Consider the following 22,250-nt stretch of genomic DNA (forward strand, 5'->3'; position numbering starts at 1 on the left):
TAACACAGTGTTAAATTAATATCACTAATCACTACATCATTAACACTGTGTTCTATTAACATCACTAATCACTACATCATTAACACTGTGTTCTATCAACATCACTAATCACTACATCGTTTACACAGTGTTCTATCAACATCACTAATCACTACATCGTTTACACAGTGTTCTATCAACATCACTAATCACTACATCATTAATAGTGTGTTCTATTAACATCATTAATCACTACATCATTAACACTGTGTTAAATTAATATCATTAATCACTACATCATTAACACAGTGTTAAATTAATATCACTAATCACTACATCATTAACACAGTGTTAAATTAATATCACTAATCACTACATCACCAGCAACGTGTTCTATAAGCTATAAGAGTTTCGCTAATCGTTAAAACAAGTTATGGTTAAGTTTAGGACGATATTCTGTCAGAGTTACGAATAGTTCCAGCGAAACTGAGCTGTAGTTAGAATTATGATGTGGAATTTTGTGGATGGATCCCATGTCAAAGATTCAAACAGGAAACCAGAAATGGAAATTAGAGACCAGAGATCAGAGTCATAGGTTAGACTAGGAGAGGAAGATAATCGGAACAGACTAGATAAAAATTGAAGACAGAATACACGGAGAATAAGCTAAACAATGGGGTTCGATACCTGTTGGCAGAGCACAGATAGCGCTATGTGTAGCTTTGTGCTTCATTACAAACAAACAGTTTTATGGTAAATTAAGTCGTGTATAGCCATTTGATGATAAACTAAGAAATGTATAACCGTTTAATGATAAACTAAGTCGTGTATAACCGTTTCATGATAAACTAAGTGGTGTATAACTGTTTTATGGTAAACGAAGTTATGTATAGCCATTTTATGATAAACAAAGTCGCGTGTAACCGTTTTATGGTAAACTAAGTATTGTATGACTGTTTTATGACAAACTAAGTAGTGTATAACCGTTTTCTCATAAACTAAGTAGTGTATAACTGTTATCTGATAAACTAAGTAGTGTATAACTGTTATCTGATAAACTATGTAGTGTATGACCTTTTTATGGTATACTAAGTAGTTTTTAATTGTTTTATGATAAACTAAGAAGTGAATGACCGTGTTATGATAAATTGAGTAGTGTATAACCCTTTTCTCGACCTCACAATTAAAGTATTGTTCATAACTAGAGTCTTCAGAGACATCTAACGAGATATCCAATGGCGCTCTGGTATCTATGTCTGCGGACTTATACCACTAGAAACCGGTATCTGCGGTGGGCAAAGCTTTGGTTCTGACCGACAGCTTGTCTAGAACTTTACTTCTCGTCTAAACCTTTGTTTCTGACTGACATGCTTGTCTTGACCTCTGGTTTTGACTGATAGTCTTGTCCAGATCTTTGTTTCTGACTGAGAGTCTTGTCTAGACCTCTGGTTCTGAGTGATAGTCTTGTCTAGACCTCTGGTTCTGACTCACAGTCTTGTCTAGATCTCTGTCTATGACTGACAATCTTGTCTAGACCTTTGTTTCTGACTGACAGTCTTGTCTAGACCTCTTCTTCTGATTGACAATCTTGTTTAGACCTTTGTTTCTGACTGACAGTCTTGTCTAGACCTCTTCTTCTGACTGACAATCTTGTTTAGACCTTTGTTTCTGACTGACAGTCGAGTCTAGGCATCTGGTTCTGACTAACAGCCTTGTCTAAGCCTTTCTTTCTGACTGACAGTCTTCTCTAGACCTCTGATTCTGACGAACAGTCTTGTCCAGATCTTTGTTTCTGACTGAGAGTCTTGTCTAGACCTCTGGTTCTGACTGATAGTCTTGTCTAGACCTCTGGTTCTGATTCACAGTCTTGTCTAGATCTCTGTCTATGACTGACAGTCTTGTCTAGACCTTTCTTTATGAATAACAATCTTGTCTAGATTTTTGTTTCTGACTGACAGTCTTGTCCAGACCTCTGGTTCTGACTCACAATCTTGTCTAGACATCTTCTTCTGACTGACAATCTTGTTTAGACCTTTGTTTCTGACTGACAGTCGAGTCTAGGCATCTGGTTCTGACTGATAGTCTTGTCTAGGACTTAGTTTCTGACTGACAGCCTTGTCTAAGCCTTTCTTTCTGACTGACAGACTTGTCTAGACCTCTTCTAACTGACAATCTTGTTTAGACCTTTGTGTCTGACAGATAGTCTTGCCTAGGCTTTTGTTTCTGTCTGACAGTCTTGTCTAGGCCTTTGTTTCTAACTGACAGTTTTGTCTGGACTTCTTCTTCTGACTGACAATCTTGTCTAGACCTCTGGCTGTGACTGAAAGTCTTGTCTAGACTTCTGGTTCTGACTGATAGTTTTGTCTAGACCTTTGTTTCTGAATGACAGTCTTGTCTAGATCTTTGTTTCTGACTGACAGTCTTGTCTAGACATTTGTTTCTGACTGACAGTTTTGTCTAGACCTTTGTTCCTGACTGATAGTCTTGTCTAGGCCTTTGTTTCTGACTGACAGTCTTGTCTAAGCCTTTGTTTCTGACTGACAGTCTTGTCTAGACCTTTGTTTCTGACTGATAGTTTTGTCTAGACCTCTGGTTCTGAGTGACAGTCTTGTCTGGACCTCTTCTTCTGACTGACAATCTTGTTTTGACCTTTGTTTCTGACTGACAGTCTTGTCTAGATCTTTGTTTCTGAATAACAGTCTTGTCTAGACCTCTGGCTGTGACTGACAGTTTTGTCTAGACCTTTGTTTCTGACTGATAGTTTTTGTCTAGACCTTTGTTCCTAACTGACAATTTTGTCTAGACCTCTGGTTGTGACTGACACTCTTTTTTAGACCTTTGTTTCTGAATAACAGTCTTGTCTGGATCTTTGTGTCTGACTGACAGTCTTGTCTGGACCTCTTCTTCTGACTGACAATATTGTTTTGACCTTTGTTTCTGACTGACAGTCTTGTCTAAGCCTTTGTTTCTGACTGACAGTCTTGTCCAGACCTTTGTTTCTGACTGATAATTTTGTCTAGACCTTTGTTTCTGACTGATAGTTTTGTCTAGGCCTTTGCTTCTGACTAACAGTCTTGTCTAGACCTTTGTTTCTGACTGATAGTTTTGTCTAGGCCTTTGTTTCTGACTGACAGTCTTGTCTAGACCTTTGTTTCTGACTGATAGTTTTGTCTAGACCTTTGTTTCTGACTGACAGCCTCGTCTTGACCTTTGTTTCTGACTGACAGTCTTGTCTAGACCTTTGTTTCTGAATAACAGTCTTGTCTAGACCTCTGGCTGTGACTGACAGTTTTGTCTAGACCTCTGGTTCTGACTGATAGTTTTGTCTAGACCTTTGTTCCTAACTGAAAATTTTGTCTAGACCTCTGGTTGTGACTGACACTCTTTTTTAGACCTTTGTTTCTGAATAACAGTCTTGTCTGGATCTTTGTTTCTGACTGACAGTCTCGTCTAGACCTCTGGTTCTAAGTGACAGTCCTGTCTGGACCTCTTCTTCTGACTGACAATATTGTTTTGACCTTTGTTTCTGACTGACAGTCTTGTCTAGGCCTTTGTTTCTGACTGACAGTCTTGTTTAAGCCTTTGTTTCTGACTGACAGTCTTGTCTAGACCTTTGTTTCTGACTGATAGTTTTGTCTAGACCTTTGTTTCTGACTGATAGTTTTGTCTAGGCCTTTGCTTCTGACTGACAGTCTTGTCTAGACCTTTGTTTCTGACTGATAGTTTTGTCTAGGCCTTTGCTTCTTACTGACAGTCTTGTCTAGACCTTTGTTTCTGACTGATAGTTTTGTCTAGACCTTTGTTTCTGACTGACAGTCTTCTCTAGACCTTTGTTTCTGACTGATAGTTTTGTCTAGGCCTTTGCTTCTGACTGACAGTCTTGTCTAGACCTTTGTTTCTGACTGATAGTTTTGTCTAGACCTTTGTTTCTGACTGACAGTCTTCTCTAGACCTTTGTTTCTGAATAACAGTCTTGTCTAGACCTTTGTTTCTGACTGATAGTTTTGTCTAGACCTTTGTTTCTGACTGACAGCCTCGTCTTGACCTTTGTTTCTGACTGACAGTCTTGTCTAGACCTTTGTTCCTAACTGAAAATTTTGTCTAGACCTCTGGTTGTGACTGACACTCTTTTTTAGACCTTTGTTTCTGAATAACAGTCTTGTCTGGATCTTTGTTTCTGACTGACAGTCTTGTCTAGACCTCTGGTTCTAAGTGACAGTCCTGTCTGGACCTCTTCTTCTGACTGACAATATTGTTTTGACCTTTGTTTCTGACTGACAGTCTTGTCTAGGCCTTTGTTTCTGACTGACAGTCTTGTCTAGACCTTTGTTTCTGACTGATAGTTTTGTCTAGACCTTTGTTTCTGACTGATAGTTTTGTCTAGGCCTTTGCTTCTGACTGACAGTCTTGTCTAGACCTTTGTTTCTGACTGATAGTTTTGTCTAGGCCTTTGCTTCTTACTGACAGTCTTGTCTAGACCTTTGTTTCTGACTGATAGTTTTGTCTAGACCTTTGTTTCTGACTGACAGTCTTCTCTAGACCTTTGTTTCTGACTGATAGTTTTGTCTAGACCTTTGTTTCTGACTGACAGTCTTCTCTAGACCTTTGTTTCTGACTGATAGTTTTGTCTAGGCCTTTGCTTCTGACTGACAGTCTTGTCTAGACCTTTGTTTCTGACTGATAGTTTTGTCTAGGCCTTTGCTTCTGACTGACAGTCTTGTCTAGACCTTTGTTTCTGACTGATAGTTTTGTCTAGGCCTTTGCTTCTTACTGACAGTCTTGTCTAGACCTTTGTTTCTGACTGATAGTTTTGTCTAGACCTTTGTTTCTGACTGACAGTCTTCTCTAGACCTTTGTTTCTGACTGATAGTTTTGTCTAGGCCTTTGCTTCTGACTGACAGTCTTGTCTAGACCTTTGTTTCTGACTGATAGTTTTGTCTAGACCTTTGTTTCTGACTGACAGTCTTCTCTAGACCTTTGTTTCTGAATAACAGTCTTGTCTAGACCTTTGTTTCTGACTGATAGTTTTGTCTAGGCCTTTGCTTCTGACTGACAGTCTTGTCTGGATCTTTGTTTCTGACTGACAGTCTTGTCTAGACCTCTGGTTCTAAGTGACAGTCTTGTCTGGACCTCTTCTTCTGACTGACAATATTGTTTTGACCTTTGTTTCTGACTGACAGTCTTGTCTCGGCCTTTGTTTCTGACTGACAGTCTTGTCTAAGCCTTTATTTCTGACTGACAGTCTTGTCTAGACCTTTGTTTCTGACTGATAGTTTTGTCTAGACCTTTGTTTCTGACTGATAGTTTTGTCTAGGCCTTTGCCTCTGACTGACAGTCTTGTCTAGACCTTTGTTTCTGACTGATAGTTTTGTCTAAACCTTTGTTTCTGACTGACAGTCTTGTCTAGACCTTTGTTTCTGATTGATAGTTTTGTCTAGACCTTTGTTTCTGACTGAGAGTCTTGTCTAGACCTTTGTTTCTAATTGATAGTTTTGTCTAGACCTTTGTTTCTGACTGACAGACTTGTCTAGACCTTTGTTTCTGATTGATAGTTTTGTCTAGACCTTTGTTTCTGACTGAGAGTCTTGTCTAAACCTTTGTTTCTGATTGATAGTTTTGTCTAGACCTTTGTTTCTGACTGAGAGTCTTGTCTAGACCTTTGTTTCTGATTGATAGTTTTGTCTAGACCTTTGTTTCTGACTGAGAGTCTTGTCTAGACCTTTGTTTCTGACTGAGAGTCTTGTCTAGACCTTTGTTTCTGATTGATAATTTTGTCTAGACCTTTGTTTCTGACTGAGTCTTGTCTAGACCTTTGTTTCTGATTGATAGTTTTGTCTAGACCTTTGTTTCTGACTGAGAGTCTTGTCTAGACCTTTGTTTCTGACTGAGAGTCTTGTCTAGACCTTTGTTTCTGATTGATAGTTTTGTCTAGACCTTTGTTTCTGACTGAGTCTTGTCTAGACCTTTGTTTCTGATTGATAGTTTTGTCTAGACCTTTGTTTCTGACTGAGAGTCTTGTCTAGACCTTTGTTTCTGATTGATAGTTTTGTCTAGACCTTTGTTTCTGATTGATAGTTTTGTCTAGACCTTTGTTTCTGACTGACAGCCTCGTCTTGACCTTTGTTTCTGAATGACAGTCTTGTCTAGACCTCTGGTTGTGACTGACAGTCTTGTCTAGATCTTTGTTTCTGACTGTGAGTCTTGTCTTGACCTTTGTTTCTGACTGACAATCTTGTCAAGAACATTCTTGACTTGTTCATTAGTTTTATGAATTATAAGTTAATTAAAGTATTTTAATGAGTATAAGTCGAAAAATGGCGTTAATTACATCTGTACCATCCCTCTGTCTATATTACGATAAATTGGTACTTGATACAATTTACCGTTGTAACTTTACTGTTGTGTTCAATATCTTTTAAGCCTCTAGTACTATAAACTACGAAAAATATAGTTAAACTACCTTATTTATATCTCTTGTTGGTTTTTTTTTTTCTTTTGTAAAGATACATAATGGCCTACCTGTTCTTTGTCCACTAGAAGGAATCTAACCATTGATCAGTCAGAGTGTGGGGAAAGGACTGTATAGGTTTTTGTTTGTGTTCAAAGCTACGCAGTTGCTGGCTATCAACGTTCTGTTTATGTCGCTGAACCCTGGATTTTATTATTGTAGCTCCGTAGACGTACCGCTGATCCACCGGGACAAGCATGTCTTTTATAGATGGAATTAACATATTTGACACATTTCAGAAGCTACACTTCTATGATTTAAAAAAAAAAAAGGCTTTTATTTCGTATATATATATGTTTCTCTATTCTTTTGAAAATTTCTCCTTATTATTTCTTACTATTATTTCACAAAACTGTTTAATCTGTAACATAAAACGTGTTTTTAATCACTGTTACCACGTGCTGTTTCACAGGAGTTCTGGAGGTACAGTAATATAACTTGTTCCGGTTATCCGTTGAATGCTCTGGACAGTATTCTTCCAAATGGACAAACAAGTAAGTGAATCTTTCATCTTGAAACGATACCTCAGTTAATGACAGATCAACTTTTCGACTGTTTCTCAGTCGGGTAATTTATGTTATCATTGAAAAATTGTTGCGAGAGAGCTCGTCATTAATTCATATTACTGTCAATAGATGTCCGGCTTGTGTTTCTTTCAAATAAATAAGTGATATAGCAATTATTGTACCAATGATGCCAGGCTAACCTGGCAAAATGTTGTAACTAAGAATATTATATTAAACAACGTACTATTTTCGTTTATTTTGTTCTTCAACTCACACTTACACAATGATTTTTTATGACTCTGCCCTCACAGGTATCGAAAACCGAATTTTAGCCTTATAAACCATTAAATTTACTCTTTAGCCACTGGAAATCAGGTTAAAAAAAAAAAAAAGACACAAAATGTTCTCCAGAAATTCAGACCACAGATACAAACATGTTTTTCAGAATAATAATAAAAGTATCCATTGTATTTATTAACAGTCGCGTGTTAAATTAAGTTAAATAAGGATTATAATAAAAGATCATAAAATATCTTTTTATTAAAAATAAATTGGTGACTTCTTGCAAAAATAATGTTTCAAATTTTCTACTCATGTAGACCAATATAATAAAAAGTATAAACCGCCGACTTGTAAATTTGGCAAAAGTCTCTTAATTATATATGTATGTATATATCTCTAACAGCCACCGGTTCAATCTATTTGTTAAAAAGACACATAGCCCCCCACAAAATGGACAACAACTTTAACAACTACATCATGTTTCATAGATAGTCTGTTATATCTGACATAACTGTTTCTTGTGACTCACGGTGTTGGAGTTCGTTACAATTTTAGAGCCAATCAAATAGCTTTCTACAAACATCGAATAATATAAGGAAAAGATGGAAAAAAAATAAAACAATGATTACAGTTTAGCAGTTTCAAAAGCATACAGAATAAAAAACTGGAAAATCATAAAATAATAATTAAGGTTTACCACTTTCAACTCGTAAAAGTATAGACTTATGTTTCCGTTTATAAAAATAATTAAACAACATTGGTCTTTTCAGACTGGAACTCGGCTCTAATTATCATTCTTAATGGAAAGACGAATGAACACCTGGACATGCTTGACGGTGGCGTCATCCAACGGTTGTTAGAAGAAAAATGGAAAACGTTTGCCAGAGTAAAGTGTGATTTTAAGTTTTTCATGTAGTTTATAATTGCGCCTCTGAACCAGCAGCTCATTCCTATAATGTGTGATTCCCTTAATACAAACTGTTTGTGAAAGTCTATCTTGTGACTACTGTTATTATAATTTGACCTATAATAAAATGTCTTATAAACCACTGAGCACTTTATCTTACCAGAATAACCTATAATTAAACGTCTTATAAACCACGATAATAAAAGTTAAGTCAGTTATTTTATTCACCATAAACACTTTCACTACGGTAATTATGGTTGGATTTGTTTTATTATGTCTCTAATTACCAACGTACGACTTTTCTTTTCAGAATGAGTTTCTAAAGAGGCTAGCTATCACGTTTCTACACCTTATCGTTCTCAGTATTGCAGTGTACCTTCGTCCTCTACCAGGTGAAGGGTTATTCGGTACAGACATACGCTCAGTCGTAAGTAATATTACAAGACAGGCTGCTCCAAGTTACTCTTAACTCTTTAACTATGGTAACAATAGCTGTACGACAAATGTGCCGGTAGATGACTAAAGAAATATTTTACTTTGGAAGAACAAAGTTGTTGAAGGTATTAAACATTAAAATCAACCTCGAGATACATTGGTTTACTGAACAAGACATGTTACCACGAAGAAACACCTATCACACATGTTACCATGAAGAAACACCTATCACATGTGTTACCTTGAAGAGAGAAACATCTATCACACATTACCATACAGAGAGAAATATATATCACATATACCATGAAGAAAGAAATATCTATCATTAATGTGACTATAAACAGAAAAATATCTATCACACATGTTACCATGAAGAGAAAAATATTTAGCACACGTTACCAAGAAAAGAAAAATCTCTGGTTCCCATATTACTATGGAGAAAAAAAATCTCCATCATGCATGTTACCATGAAGAAAAAACATTCTAACACACATACAACAATGAAGAAAACATCTCAATGATACATATTACTATGAAAACAAAAACATCTCTAACACTCACGTTATCATGAAAAGGAAAATGTATAGCACACACGTTACAACGAGGATTAAATTTCTAACACACGTGATACCACGAAGATAAAAATCTCAGGCGCACATGTTTACCATAAAGAGAGAAATATCTAGCACACGTATTAGTGTGAAGAGAAAAGTCTCTAAAACACAAAAAAGTTTTAACTTGATGTAAGAGAGAAACTGTTTCAAGTGAACTTACTGTGAGTACTGTAACACTAGGATAAAACATGAATATAGGTAGAAATATAACAAGAACCTTCGGAATTCATATCATTTATAACTTAGCTGGTTTATTACGGTTAACACAGCAGGAACATCGTGTGAAACTAGACTTGTAGTTTTGAAGATTCCTTGGGTTAGGCCTACTTCTATTACACCATTTAACTTCTTACAAATCGAGTACAGGAGTATTAGGGCTACCTAGAAGTTAACGATAACCTTATAATTTTTACCTACGGCGTCACAAACATAGCACAAGTTTAGTCACAAAAACTCCATGAATTTTACTGCAAATTAATTACTATATCTTCAAATCAAAATAACAAGAGAAACAATTTAAATAATATTTGTTTGAATTATAATAACACGTCACATTGTTATCTGCTTACGGTTCCCCAGTGCCGATACGCTGCAGAAGTTGGAACCTGTCTAGGCGCTGTTAGTTTCGTTGTCTTCCAGCAGGGTGAGGAAATCAAAGCACAAGGACTTCTGGGCTTCCTTTTCAGTTTGGTAAGTTAAAAGTTAACGAAACTAGTTTATTCAGTTATTTTAACTAAGAATACAGTGTGATAAAATAACTGAACACATTGTAGAGATGTCGATATAAATGCCATATATTATAACTAGTAATTTAATAGACATCAAAATAAATTTAGATATTAATGTATTCACAATAACGTAAGTGCTAACCAGACATTTTGTTCGTTTGACTAGATTAACACTGTGATATATGGAGTGACATTGTAATATATGGAGTAGACCAGGACAAGACCACACGAATATATTGTGAATTACAAAAATATCGCATTCATTAACAATGAAATTAATTTTTCGCTCTCACAAGTGTTCGATAGCAAATGATTAGATCTCGTTTAATAATTCGTTCTACTGAATAAGTAAAACCAAATTACGAAGTAAAACGTGAACAATTTCCTGCTCACTTTCTCAGAGTAGCAACCCTTCCAAAGCTGTTTTTCTCTTCGCCAACACCCTGGTGCTGCTGTGTGTCCCTCTTCGTTTGGCAGAACAACCACTCATTGAAGACTTGTTGCTAACTATAGCAATTACAGGTTCCTGGTTTTTCCTTATATTCTTCGCTGGGTGAGTTTGGTTTGGTTTAAATTTCTGTGATAGTCAATCCGTGGTTAATACTGACTTCCTTCCTGTTCTATAAGACTGTTCATTCTAATATATAAACAACAGAAACTGAACTCTTTGAACACGTATATGTGTATTAATAATTCATTTGTTTAAACATGGTTGATTATGATTCTTTCTACTTACAGGGCTGTTAAACTGACAGGACCGTTTGTAACTATGATTTACAACATGCTAGTCGGCGATATTTTCCGATTTAGTATAATTTATGTCATCTTTCTACTGGGCTTCACACAAAGTACGTAGAGTTGTTTTCTTTTATCAAGTGTTTAAGGTATTGTTTAATTATACTTTGTTTACTGTCATTCATCTTAAATCATTTATAGCTGTATCATCATTTAGTTTCTGTCGTACTTAGATTGTAGGCCTTGAAGACCTGGAAGAATGAGGTCCCCATACAAAAGAATTTCAAGTTTACTGCTGTTCAGCCCAGTTGTCTAATTACGTATTAGAACAAAGGGCCTCCTGCCCTCAAACTTTGTGGTGATTTTACACATTTGAAAACAAACTTAGGTTTAATTTTAAAAAAAGTTTCATGTATTACATCATATCTTTCTACAATGGAGTAATAGTGTGACCATCTATATATTTATCCATATATGTGATCGAAATAACAAATACAATGCTGCCATCCGTTGTGATGAAATACAATATTACAATATGATTCAGGTTTATGAAATGTACCGCTATCTGCTGAATGGAACCACAAACAAAAATTGCACACTTTCGGTTTTCAAGATTCAGACAATTAAAACTAACTGTGGAGTATTTAACAACAATGCATTTAAAGCTATAAATCTAATAAAGTAAGTTTTAAATGTAAATAACCACCACGATTCAAGGTATCTAAATGTTGTAAAGCTAATAAGGTCACTTTTAAACGTAATTAATCACCACGTCTCAAGGTATCTAAATGTTGTAAGGCTAACAAAGTAAGTTTTAAATGTAAATAACCACCACAATTCAAGGTATCTAAATGTTGTAAAACTAATAAGGTCACTTTTAAACATAATTAATTACCACGTCTCAAGGTATCTAGATGTTGTAAGGCTAATAAAGTAAGTATTAAATGTAATTAACCACGACGTCTTTACTTTCGTATAAAGAAATATTGGTTCAAAAGTCACGTGATAGTTAGGATTCAAAGTTGTAGCAGAAAAAATCTGTTCTTTTATATTCTTTCTCTTTCTAGCATTTTACTTCTTGTTTAAGGGACACTTAGGAAAACCACAAAATTTGAAAGCTATCCCCGTACCTGGATGTCCCTCTTCCACATGACACTGGGATTTTACGAGGTGAAATACAATTTAATATTGTTTGCATTAGTGGTATAACTAGTGGTTATATTAATGGTATTTGAAAATGAGAATAACTTGAAACTATATCATTGTTTGTATAAACAGCTGGTTATATGTATACAGATATGCCATAAGCCATTGTTTTGTGGCTATAGTTGTATTATAATATTTAACTTTTTAATCTAACTACTGAATTATATTGTGTATGCCCGTGTCTGACTAATGATTAGCGATCTGAACTGGAAATCCAACAGATTATGGTTTGTGGTCCATTGCATCCAATTGCATTCAGAATTTTTGGGCCATGGGTGCTTTATAAGAGTCAAATCCCACTATTTGATCAGACAAAAATAGCCAAATATTTGGCTGAGAATGGTATCTTCTTCCTTCCGACCCTCTAGTCTATCAATTCTAAATTAGGGATGCACTGTGTGAAATTGTGTAGGTATGTGTATGAAATTCAACAGTTATTCTGTAACAAATGTACATTGTGAGTAAACTACACAATAGTATAACAAATAGATAGACATGTTTATATGGATAACAGATAGATATACATGTTTATATGGATAACAAATAGATAGACATGTTTATATGGATAACAAATAGATAGACATGTTTATATGGATAACAAATAGACATGTTTATATGGATAACAAATAGATAGACATGTATGTATGGATAACAGATAGACATGTTTATATGGATAACAAATAGATATACATGTATATATGGATAACAAATAGATAGACTTGTGTATATGGATAACAAATAGATAGATATGTTTATATGGATAACAAATAAATAGACATGTTTATATGTATAACAAATAGATAGACATGTTTATATGGGTAACAAATAGATCGACATGTTTATATGGATAACAAATAGACATGTTTATATGGATAACAAATAGATAGACATGTTTATATGGATAACAAATAGATAGACATGTTTATATGGATAACAAATAGATAGACATGTTTATATGGATAACAAATAGACATGTTTATATGGATAACAAATAGATAGACATGTTTATATGGATAACAAATAGATAGGCATGTATGTATGGATAACAAATAGACATGTTTATATGGATGACAAATAGATAGACATGTTTATATGGATAACAAAATAGACATGTTTATATGGATAACAAATAGATAGACATGTATATATGGATAACAAATAGATAGACATGTTTATATGGATAACAAATAGATAGGCATGTTTATATGGATAACAAATAGATAGACATGTATGTATGGATAACAGATAGACATGTTTATATGGATAACAAATAGATATACATGTATATATGGATAACAAATAGATAGACTGTGTGTATATGGATAACAAATAGATAGATATGTTTATATGGATAACAAATAAATAGACATGTTTATATGTATAACAAATAGATAGACATGTTTATATGGGTAACAAATAGATCGACATGTTTATATGGATAACAAATAGACATGTTTATATGGATAACAAATAGATAGACATGTTTATATGGATAACAAATAGATAGACATGTTTATATGGATAACAAATAGATAGACATGTTTATATGGATAACAAATAGACATGTTTATATGGATAACAAATAGATAGACATGTTTATATGGATAACAAATAGATAGGCATGTATGTATGGATAACAAATAGACATGTTTATATGGATGACAAATAGATAGACATGTTTATATGGATAACAAATAGACATGTTTATATGGATAACAAATAGATAGACATGTATATATGGATAACAAATAGATAGACATGTTTATATGGATAACAAATAGATAGGCATGTTTATATGGATAACAAATAGATAGACATGTATGTATGGATAACAGATAGACATGTTTATATGGATAACAAATAGATATACATGTATATATGGATAACAAATAGATAGACTTGTGTATATGGATAACAAATAGATAGATATGTTTATATGGATAACAAATAAATAGACATGTTTATATGTATAACAAATAGATAGACATGTTTATATGGGTAACAAATAGATCGACATGTTTATATGGATAACAAATAGACATGTTTATATGGATAACAAATAGATAGACATGTTTATATGGATAACAAATAGATAGACATGTTTATATGGATAACAAATAGATAGACATGTTTATATGGATAACAAATAGACATGTTTATATGGATAACAAATAGATAGACATGTTTATATGGATAACAAATAGATAGGCATGTATGTATGGATAACAAATAGACATGTTTATATGGATGACAAATAGATAGACATGTTTATATGGATAACAAATAGACATGTTTATATGGATAACAAATAGATAGACATGTATATATGGATAACAAATAGATAGACATGTTTATATGGATAACAAATAGATAGGCATGTTTATATGGATAACAAATAGATAGACATGTATGTATGGATAACAAATAGATAGACATGTTTATATGGATAACAAATAGATAGACATGTTTATATGGATAACAAATAGATAGACATGTATATATGGATAACAAATAGATAGACATGTTTATATGGATGACAAATAGACATGTTTATATGGATAACAAATAGACATGTTTATATGGATAACAAATAGATATACATGTATATATGGATAACAAATAGATAGACATGTTTATATGGATAACAAATAGATAGACATGTTTATATGGATAACAAAAAAGATAGACATGTTTATATGGATAACAAATAGATAGACATGTTTATATGGATAACAAATAGATAGACATGTTTATATGGATAACAAATAGATAGACATGTTTATATGGATAACAAAAAAGATAGACATGTTTATATGGATAACAAATAGACATGTTTATATGGATAACAAAAAAGATAGACATGACATGTTTATATGGATAACAAATAGACATGTTTATATGGATAACAGATAGATAGACATGTTTATATGGATAACAAATAGATATACATGTATATATGGATAACAAATAGATATACATGTATATATGGATAACAAATAAATAGACATGTTTGTATGTATAACAAATAGATAGACATGTTTATATGGGTAACAAATAGATAGACATGTTTATATGGATAACAAATGGATAGACATGTATATATGGATAACAAATAGATAGACATGTATATATGGATAACAAATAGATAGGCATGTTTATATGGATAACAAATAGATAGACATGTTTATATGGATAACAAATAGACATGTTTATATGGATAACAAATAGACATGTTTATATGGATAACAAATAGATATACATGTATATATGGATAACAAATAGATATACATGTATATATGGATAACAAATAAATAGACATGTTTGTATGTATAACAAATAGATAGACATGTTTATATGGGTAACAAATAGATAGACATGTTTATATGGATAACAAAAAAGATAGACATGTTTATATGGATAACAAATAGACATGTTTATATGGATAACAAAAAAGATAGACATGTTTATATGGATAACAAATAGACATGTTTATATGGATAACAGATAGATAGACATGTTTATGTGGATAACAAATAGATAGACATGTTTATATGGATAACAAATAGATAGACATGTATATATGGATAACAAATAGATAGACATGTTTATATGGATAACAAATAGATAGACATGTTTATATGGATAACAAATAGACATGTTTATATGGATAACAAATAGACATGTTTATATGGATAACAAATAGATATACATGTATATATGGATAACAAATAGATATACATGTATATATGGATAACAAATAAATAGACATGTTTGTATGTATAACAAATAGATAGACATGTTTATATGGGTAACAAATAGATAGACATGTTTATATGGATAACAAATGGATAGACATATATATATGGATAACAAATAGATAGACATGTATATATGGATAACAAATAGATAGGCATGTTTATATGGATAACAAATAGATAGACATGTTTATATGAATAACAAATAGATAGACATGTTTATATGGATAACAAATAGATAGACATGTTTATGTGGATAACAAATAGACATGTTTATATGGATGACAAATAGATAGACATGTTTATATGGATAACAAATAGATAGACATGTTTATATGGATAACAAATAGATAGACATGTTTATATGGGTAACAAATAGATAGACATGTATATATGGATAACAAATAGATAGACATGTTTATATGTATAACAAATAGATAGACATGTATATATGGATAACAAATAGATATACATGTATATATGGATAACAAATAGATAGACATGTATATATGTATAACAAATAGATAGACATGTTTATGTGGATAACAAATAGACATGTTTATATGGATGACAAATAGATAGACATGTTTATATGGATAACAAATAGATAGACATGTTTATATGGATAACAAATAGATAGACATGTTTATATTTCTAGAAAATATTGCTGAACACAATGACGAAAGTTGTTAAATGGTAAAAAAACTTTCTCAATGACAATAAACCAACAAAAGACTTATTTTATTGTATTGTTGTTGTGGAACAGATTACCTGAGTAACCGATTATTACTATTATTATGGGCTTTAAAACACTAAATATTTCAGGTGTCTATAGACTCAGTCAGGTAAGTTTTGCACACCAACATGTAGAGAAACCAGATCAAATGTAAGCATGTTCTGGTGGCAGAATTACACGATGTTTATCCCTCTACCCAGTATGGTCATTACTTTATGATATGTATGATATTAGGCACTGGTCTTTCTAAACTGTTTTATAACACACCGAAATGACTGTTATTCTTTCTTCTCTTTAGTACCAGGAATTCAACAACACCCTATACCCAACGTTAACGTGGCTAGTGTTTGCTCTGTTTATGATTATCATGCCTATATTGCTACTCAACATGTTGATCGCCATGATGGGTAACACATATTGTGAAGTCATCACGCAGTCTCAGAAGGAATGGGTCAACCAGGTATGTCCATTCTTAATTTGTAGCTGTTTTTAGTGTTTTTCTGTGCCCTATACTTGTTGTATTTCTTACAAATTAGTGTAACTTTCAACATCCAATGATCATTTACACAAATAAACTGATATCGTAACAAGTTCGACATACAACAAGACATAAAGTAGCACAGAAAACTCTGGAGAAGTGTAACCTAACAATAAGTTATTTTAAATAATTTTATTCGATTGGTCATACATGTTTTGTCTTTTGATGTAACTATGATCATACATGTTTTGTCTTTTGATGTAACTATGATCATACATGTTTTGTCTTTTGATGTAACAATGATCATACACTTTTAAAGCATATTTTCTGATGCGTGTTCCATTCTGGCTCTGTCTTGTGTTATATTAAACTGTAAACTAGATGGTTTAAATTATATTACTATATTATATACTGATAAATTGACGAACGCCTTTAACATTTATAATCAGAATGGGTGGACTTCGACTTCCGAGACAAAATTCTCTTTGAAGCTATGTATTTTTGTTTCAGTAATTTTGATACAGCCGTTGTTCGTAAAGAATGTTTTGTTTTTGGCTGTTTGTGTTTTTTGTTGTTGGGGGAGTGTGTCAAACATGCAAGTAGAAAGGCCTCAGGGCCAAACGGATCAGTGACGAGAAAATAACAGAACACAGAATAATACGTCAGAGTAATTACAGGTAAGAACAATATGTAAAACAAAATAATAACTATTGGTGATGATATGTAAAACGTTGGTGAACACGAGGTAATACGATCCCAGATGTAATCACACCAGAGTTGTTACCGTGACTTATAATAATAACTATTGGTGATGATATGTAAAACGTTGGTGAACACGAGGTAATACGATCCCAGATGTAATCACACCAGAGTTGTTACCGTGACTTATAATTATAACTATTGGTGATGATATGTAAAACGTTGGTGAACACGAGGTAATACGATCCCAGATGTAATCACACCAGAGTTGTTACCGTGACTTATAATTATAACTATTGGTGATGATATGTAAAACGTTGGTGAACACGAGGTAATACGATCCCAGATGTGATCACACCAGAGTTGTTACCGTGACTTATAATTATGTTTTTTTTTTATGTGACAGTGGGCCAAAATTGTAGTAGCACTCGAAAGAGGGGTAAGTCAGAAGAAGGCCAGAGAGTTTATCCAGAGCTATTCTATTCCTTTCGGGCCTCCTCCCCTGAAGAAGACCCAAAAAAAGAAATACGGGCTGTTATGGTAATAAAGAGTAAGTCAAAATCGAAGGCTAGGCAGAGGAAAGGCGCTATTTGTAACTGGAAGGTAATTTTTATGCAACTTTCTTATCAGTTTGTTTAAAATAAAAGTTAGATATCTGTTACCTTGAACCTGTTGATAACGTTCTACGATAGATCTAACTCTCTGATATTTTGTATGTTTTGCTCTAATTTGTTTGCTGTTTTGTTTTTTTTCACAGAGAATGGGAAAACGGATCATCCACGAGCTCCGCCAACCCGGCGTTACTTCCACTAGCCTGTTAAAGAAGTTTAACTCCACGTGTACATCAAAACTCCTTACTGGAAGTGACGATGATTCTGACAGTGATACAAAACAGGAATTCCAGATTGGTTTGGAGTCAGCACTAAAACAATTAGCTTTTGCTAGTGATTTGAACCTCACTACACGCCGAACACTGTCCGCCACTGGGGAGAGTGCTACCTCTATAGTCACAGCAGGTGATTCATCGCTTGGTAATGTTTTACAACAGGTTGCTTGGACTCACAATTCAAAAGATGCAAGACAACAAGACACGAGCGGCGATCTTGTGGCACGTGGAACCACTTCATTTCCATCAACCGCTAAAAGCAATAAACTTCTGCACAAAAATGGAGTTTCAAACTGTATACCTCTTCCCGAGAAACTAGGTTTTCTGCCAGATTTAAATGAAAGCCAATCACAAATTATGGACAATCAAAACTCGAAAGATCTTAGATGTCCTAGCAGTGTGCGTGTAACCAAAGAATATTCCCATAGTAGAATGGACCAATGTAAACATCACTGCAGGAAAGGAGAGAAACATAGAAAACACAAAAATAAAAAACACAAACGACATTTTAGAAACAGAGCAAAAGTAGGAGCAGCAGAAGATGAAACTATACAGAGTAACGACAGGAAGGAAGTGGAAAAATTAGGCTTAACGAAATATCCCAAAGGAAATTATATATCAAAACAATCACACGGAAAGGAAGAAATGGAAAGTAACCAGCTTGTCGCCCAAAACGGAAGAGCACGTAGTATTTCAAACGATGAAACCGGTAGCGATGAAAATTGTAATGAAACGGCGAAACCTGTACGTAGAAAATTGTAATGAAACGGCAAAACCTGTACGTAGAAAATTGTAATGAAACGGCAAAACCTGTACGTAGAAAATTGTAATGAAACGGCGAAATCTGTACGTAGAAAATATAAAATGAAAAAAACGATCGCACCATCTTTAAAGAACTCAAGGAAAAATGAAGAGAACGTGCGGGAAGTGTTTACAGATCGAAAACCAACGTGCGGGAAGTGTTTACAGATCTAAAACCAAAGCTGATGAACATAGTATATCTGAAAATTATGCAGGTTAGGAGTAGTGTCCACTTGTTTCAAATTAACATGCTTGACCAACAGCACTCTCATCAGAGGACTCGAGTTCTAGCTTCTTATGATGTAGCCCCAATAATATTAACTTAAATCCACATGACCTCCTGTTTCTATATACTGTAGTGTGTGTTAAAACATTCACCCAAGTCCACCTGGCCTCTTGTTTCTGTATAATGTAGTGTGTGTTAAAACATTCACCCAAGTCCACCTGGCCTCTTGTTTCTGTATAATGTAGTGTGTGTTAAAACATTAACCCAAGTCCACCTGGTCTCTTGTTTCTGTATAATGTAGTGTGTGTTAAAACATTAACCCAAGTCCACCTGGTCTCTTGTTTCTGTATAATGTAGTGTGTGTTAAAACATTAACCCAAGTCCACCTGGTCTCTTGTTTCCGTATAATGCAGTGTGTGTTAAAACATTAACCCAAGTCCACCTGGTCTCTTGTTTCTGTATAATGTAGTGTGTGTTAAAACATTAACCCAAGTCCACCTGGTCTCTTGTTTCTGTATAATGTAGTGTGTGCTGAAACATTAACCCAAGTCCACCTGGTCTCTTGTTTCTGTATAATGTAGTGTGTGTTGAAACATTAACCCAAGTCCAACTGGTCTCTTGTTTCTGTATAATGTAGTGTGTGTTAAAACATTAACCCAAGTCCACCTGGTCTCTTGTTTCTGTATAATGTAGTGTGTGTTAAAACATTAACCTAAGACCACCTGGCCTCTTGTTTCTGTATAATGTAGTGTGTGTTAAAACATTAACCAAAGTCCACCTGGCCTCTTGTTTCTGGATAATGTAGTGTGTGTTAAAACATTAACCCAAGTCCACCTGGCCTCTTGCTTCTGTATAATGTAGTGTGTGTTGAAACATTAACCCAAGTCCACCTGGTCTCTTGTTTCTGTATAATGTAGTGTGTGTTAAAACATTAACCCAAGTCCACCTGGTCTCTTGTTTCTGTATAATGTAGTGTGTATTGAAACATTCACCCAAGTCCACCTGGCCTCTTGTTTCTGTATAATGTAGTGTGTGTTGAAACATTAACCCAAGTCCACCTGGTCTCTTGTTTCTGTATAATGTAGTGTGTGTTAAAACATTAACCCAAGTCCACCTGGTCTCTTGTTTCTGTATAATGTAGTGTGTATTGAAACATTCACCCAAGTCCACCTGGCCTCTTGTTTCTGTATAATGTAGTGTGTATTGAAACATTCACCCAAGTCCACCTGGCCTCTTGTTTCTGTATAATGTAGTGTGTGTTAAAACATTAACCCAAGTCCACCTGGTCTGTAGTGTGTGTTGAAACATTAACCTAAGTCCACCTGGTCTCTTGTTTCTGTATAATGTAGTGTGTGTTAAAACATTAACCTAAGTCCGCCTGGTCTCTTGTTTCTGTATAATGTAGTGTGTGTTAAAACATTAACCCAAGTCCACCTGGCCTCTTGTTTCTGTATAATGTAGTGTGTGTTAAAACATTAACCCAAGTCCACCTGGCCTCTTGTTTCTGTATAATGTAGTGTGTGTTAAAACATTAACCCAAGTCCACCTGGTCTCTTGTTTCTGTATAATGTAGTGTGTGTTAAAACATTAACCCAAGTCCACCTGGCCTCTTGTTTCTGTATAATGTAGTGTGTGTTAAAACATTAACCCAAGTCCACCTGGTCTCTTGTTTCTGTATAATGTAGTGTGTGTTAAAACATTAACCCAAGTCCACCTGGTCTCTTGTTTCTGTATAATGTAGTGTGTGTTAAAACATTAACCCAAGTCCACCTGGTCTCTTGTTTCTGTATAATGTAGTGTGTGTTAAAACATTAACCCAAGTCCACCTGGTCTCTTGTTTCTGTATAATGTAGTGTGTGTTAAACATTAACCTAAGTCCACCTGGTCTCTTGTTTCTGTATAATGTAGTGTGTGTTAAAACATTAACCTAAGTCCACCTGGTCTCTTGTTTCTGTATAATGTAGTGTGTGTTAAAACATTAACCTAAGTCCACCTGGTCTCTTGTTTCTGTATAATGTAGTGTGTGTTAAAACATTAACCCAAGTCCACCTGGCCTCTTGTTTCTGTATAATGTAGTGTGTGTTAAAACATTAACCTAAGTCCACCTGGTCTCTTGTTTCTGTATAATGTAGTGTGTGTTAAAACATTAACCCAAGTCCAGTCCACCTGGTCTCTTGTTTCTGTATAATGTAGTGTGTGTTAAAACATTAACCCAAGTCCGCCTGGTCTCTTGTTTCTGTATAATGTAGTGTGTGTTAAAACATTAACCCAAGTCCACGTGGCCTCTTGTTTCTGTATGTGTAGTGTGTGTTGAAACATTAACCTAAGTCCACCTGGTTTCTTGTTTCTGTATAATGTAGTGTGTGTTAAAACATTAACCTAAGTCCACCTGGTCTCTTGTTTCTGTATAATGTAGTGTGTGTTAAAACATTAACCCAAGTCCGCCTGGTCTCTTGTTTCTGTATAATGTAGTGTGTGTTAAAACATTAACCCAAGTCCACCTGATCTCTTGTTTCTGTATGTTTGTAGTGTGTGTTAAAACATTAACCTAAGTCCACCTGGTCTCTTGTTTCTGTATAATGTAGTGTGTGTTAAAACATTAACCCAAGTCCACCTGGTCTCTTGTTTCTGTATAATGTAGTGTGTGTTAAAACATTAACCCAAGTCCACCTGTAAGTGTGTTTAAAACATAACTTGTTTCTGTAAGTGTGTGTTAAAACATTAACCCAAGTCCACCTGGTCTCTTGTTTCTGTATAATGTAGTGTGTG

At 34.1% G+C, this 22,250-nt stretch overlaps 1 long non-coding RNA gene and 1 pseudogene across 3 annotated transcripts in view; one reads left to right on the top strand and one right to left on the bottom strand.

Annotated features, from left to right (window-relative positions):
* Positions 1–19,306, top strand: part of LOC143256411 (transient receptor potential cation channel subfamily V member 6-like) — a 42,339-nt pseudogene extending 23,033 nt beyond the window's left edge. The window contains exons 6-15 of the transcript XR_013031345.1: positions 6,900–6,981; positions 8,046–8,161; positions 8,493–8,609; positions 9,811–9,921; positions 10,361–10,512; positions 10,698–10,807; positions 11,762–11,864; positions 16,690–16,851; positions 17,975–18,171; positions 18,326–19,306. The product of XR_013031345.1 is annotated as a transient receptor potential cation channel subfamily V member 6-like (transcript). The remainder of the gene's footprint in view (positions 1–6,899; positions 6,982–8,045; positions 8,162–8,492; positions 8,610–9,810; positions 9,922–10,360; positions 10,513–10,697; positions 10,808–11,761; positions 11,865–16,689; positions 16,852–17,974; positions 18,172–18,325) is intronic.
* The window catches only part of LOC143256412 (uncharacterized), a 100,777-nt gene that overhangs the window by 25,774 nt on the left and 52,753 nt on the right, over positions 1–22,250 (bottom strand). The window contains exon 2 of one of the 2 annotated variants that reach the window (XR_013031348.1): positions 9,801–10,596. This is a non-coding gene — a long non-coding RNA (uncharacterized LOC143256412). Of the gene's footprint in view, positions 1–9,784; positions 10,597–22,250 lie in introns of both variants that reach the window. The other variant, XR_013031347.1, reaches the window with a different exon arrangement.

The sequence above is a fragment of the Tachypleus tridentatus genome, chromosome 7, assembly GCF_004210375.1.
Source record: "Tachypleus tridentatus isolate NWPU-2018 chromosome 7, ASM421037v1, whole genome shotgun sequence".
Taxonomy (NCBI): Eukaryota; Metazoa; Arthropoda; class Merostomata; order Xiphosura; family Limulidae; genus Tachypleus; species Tachypleus tridentatus.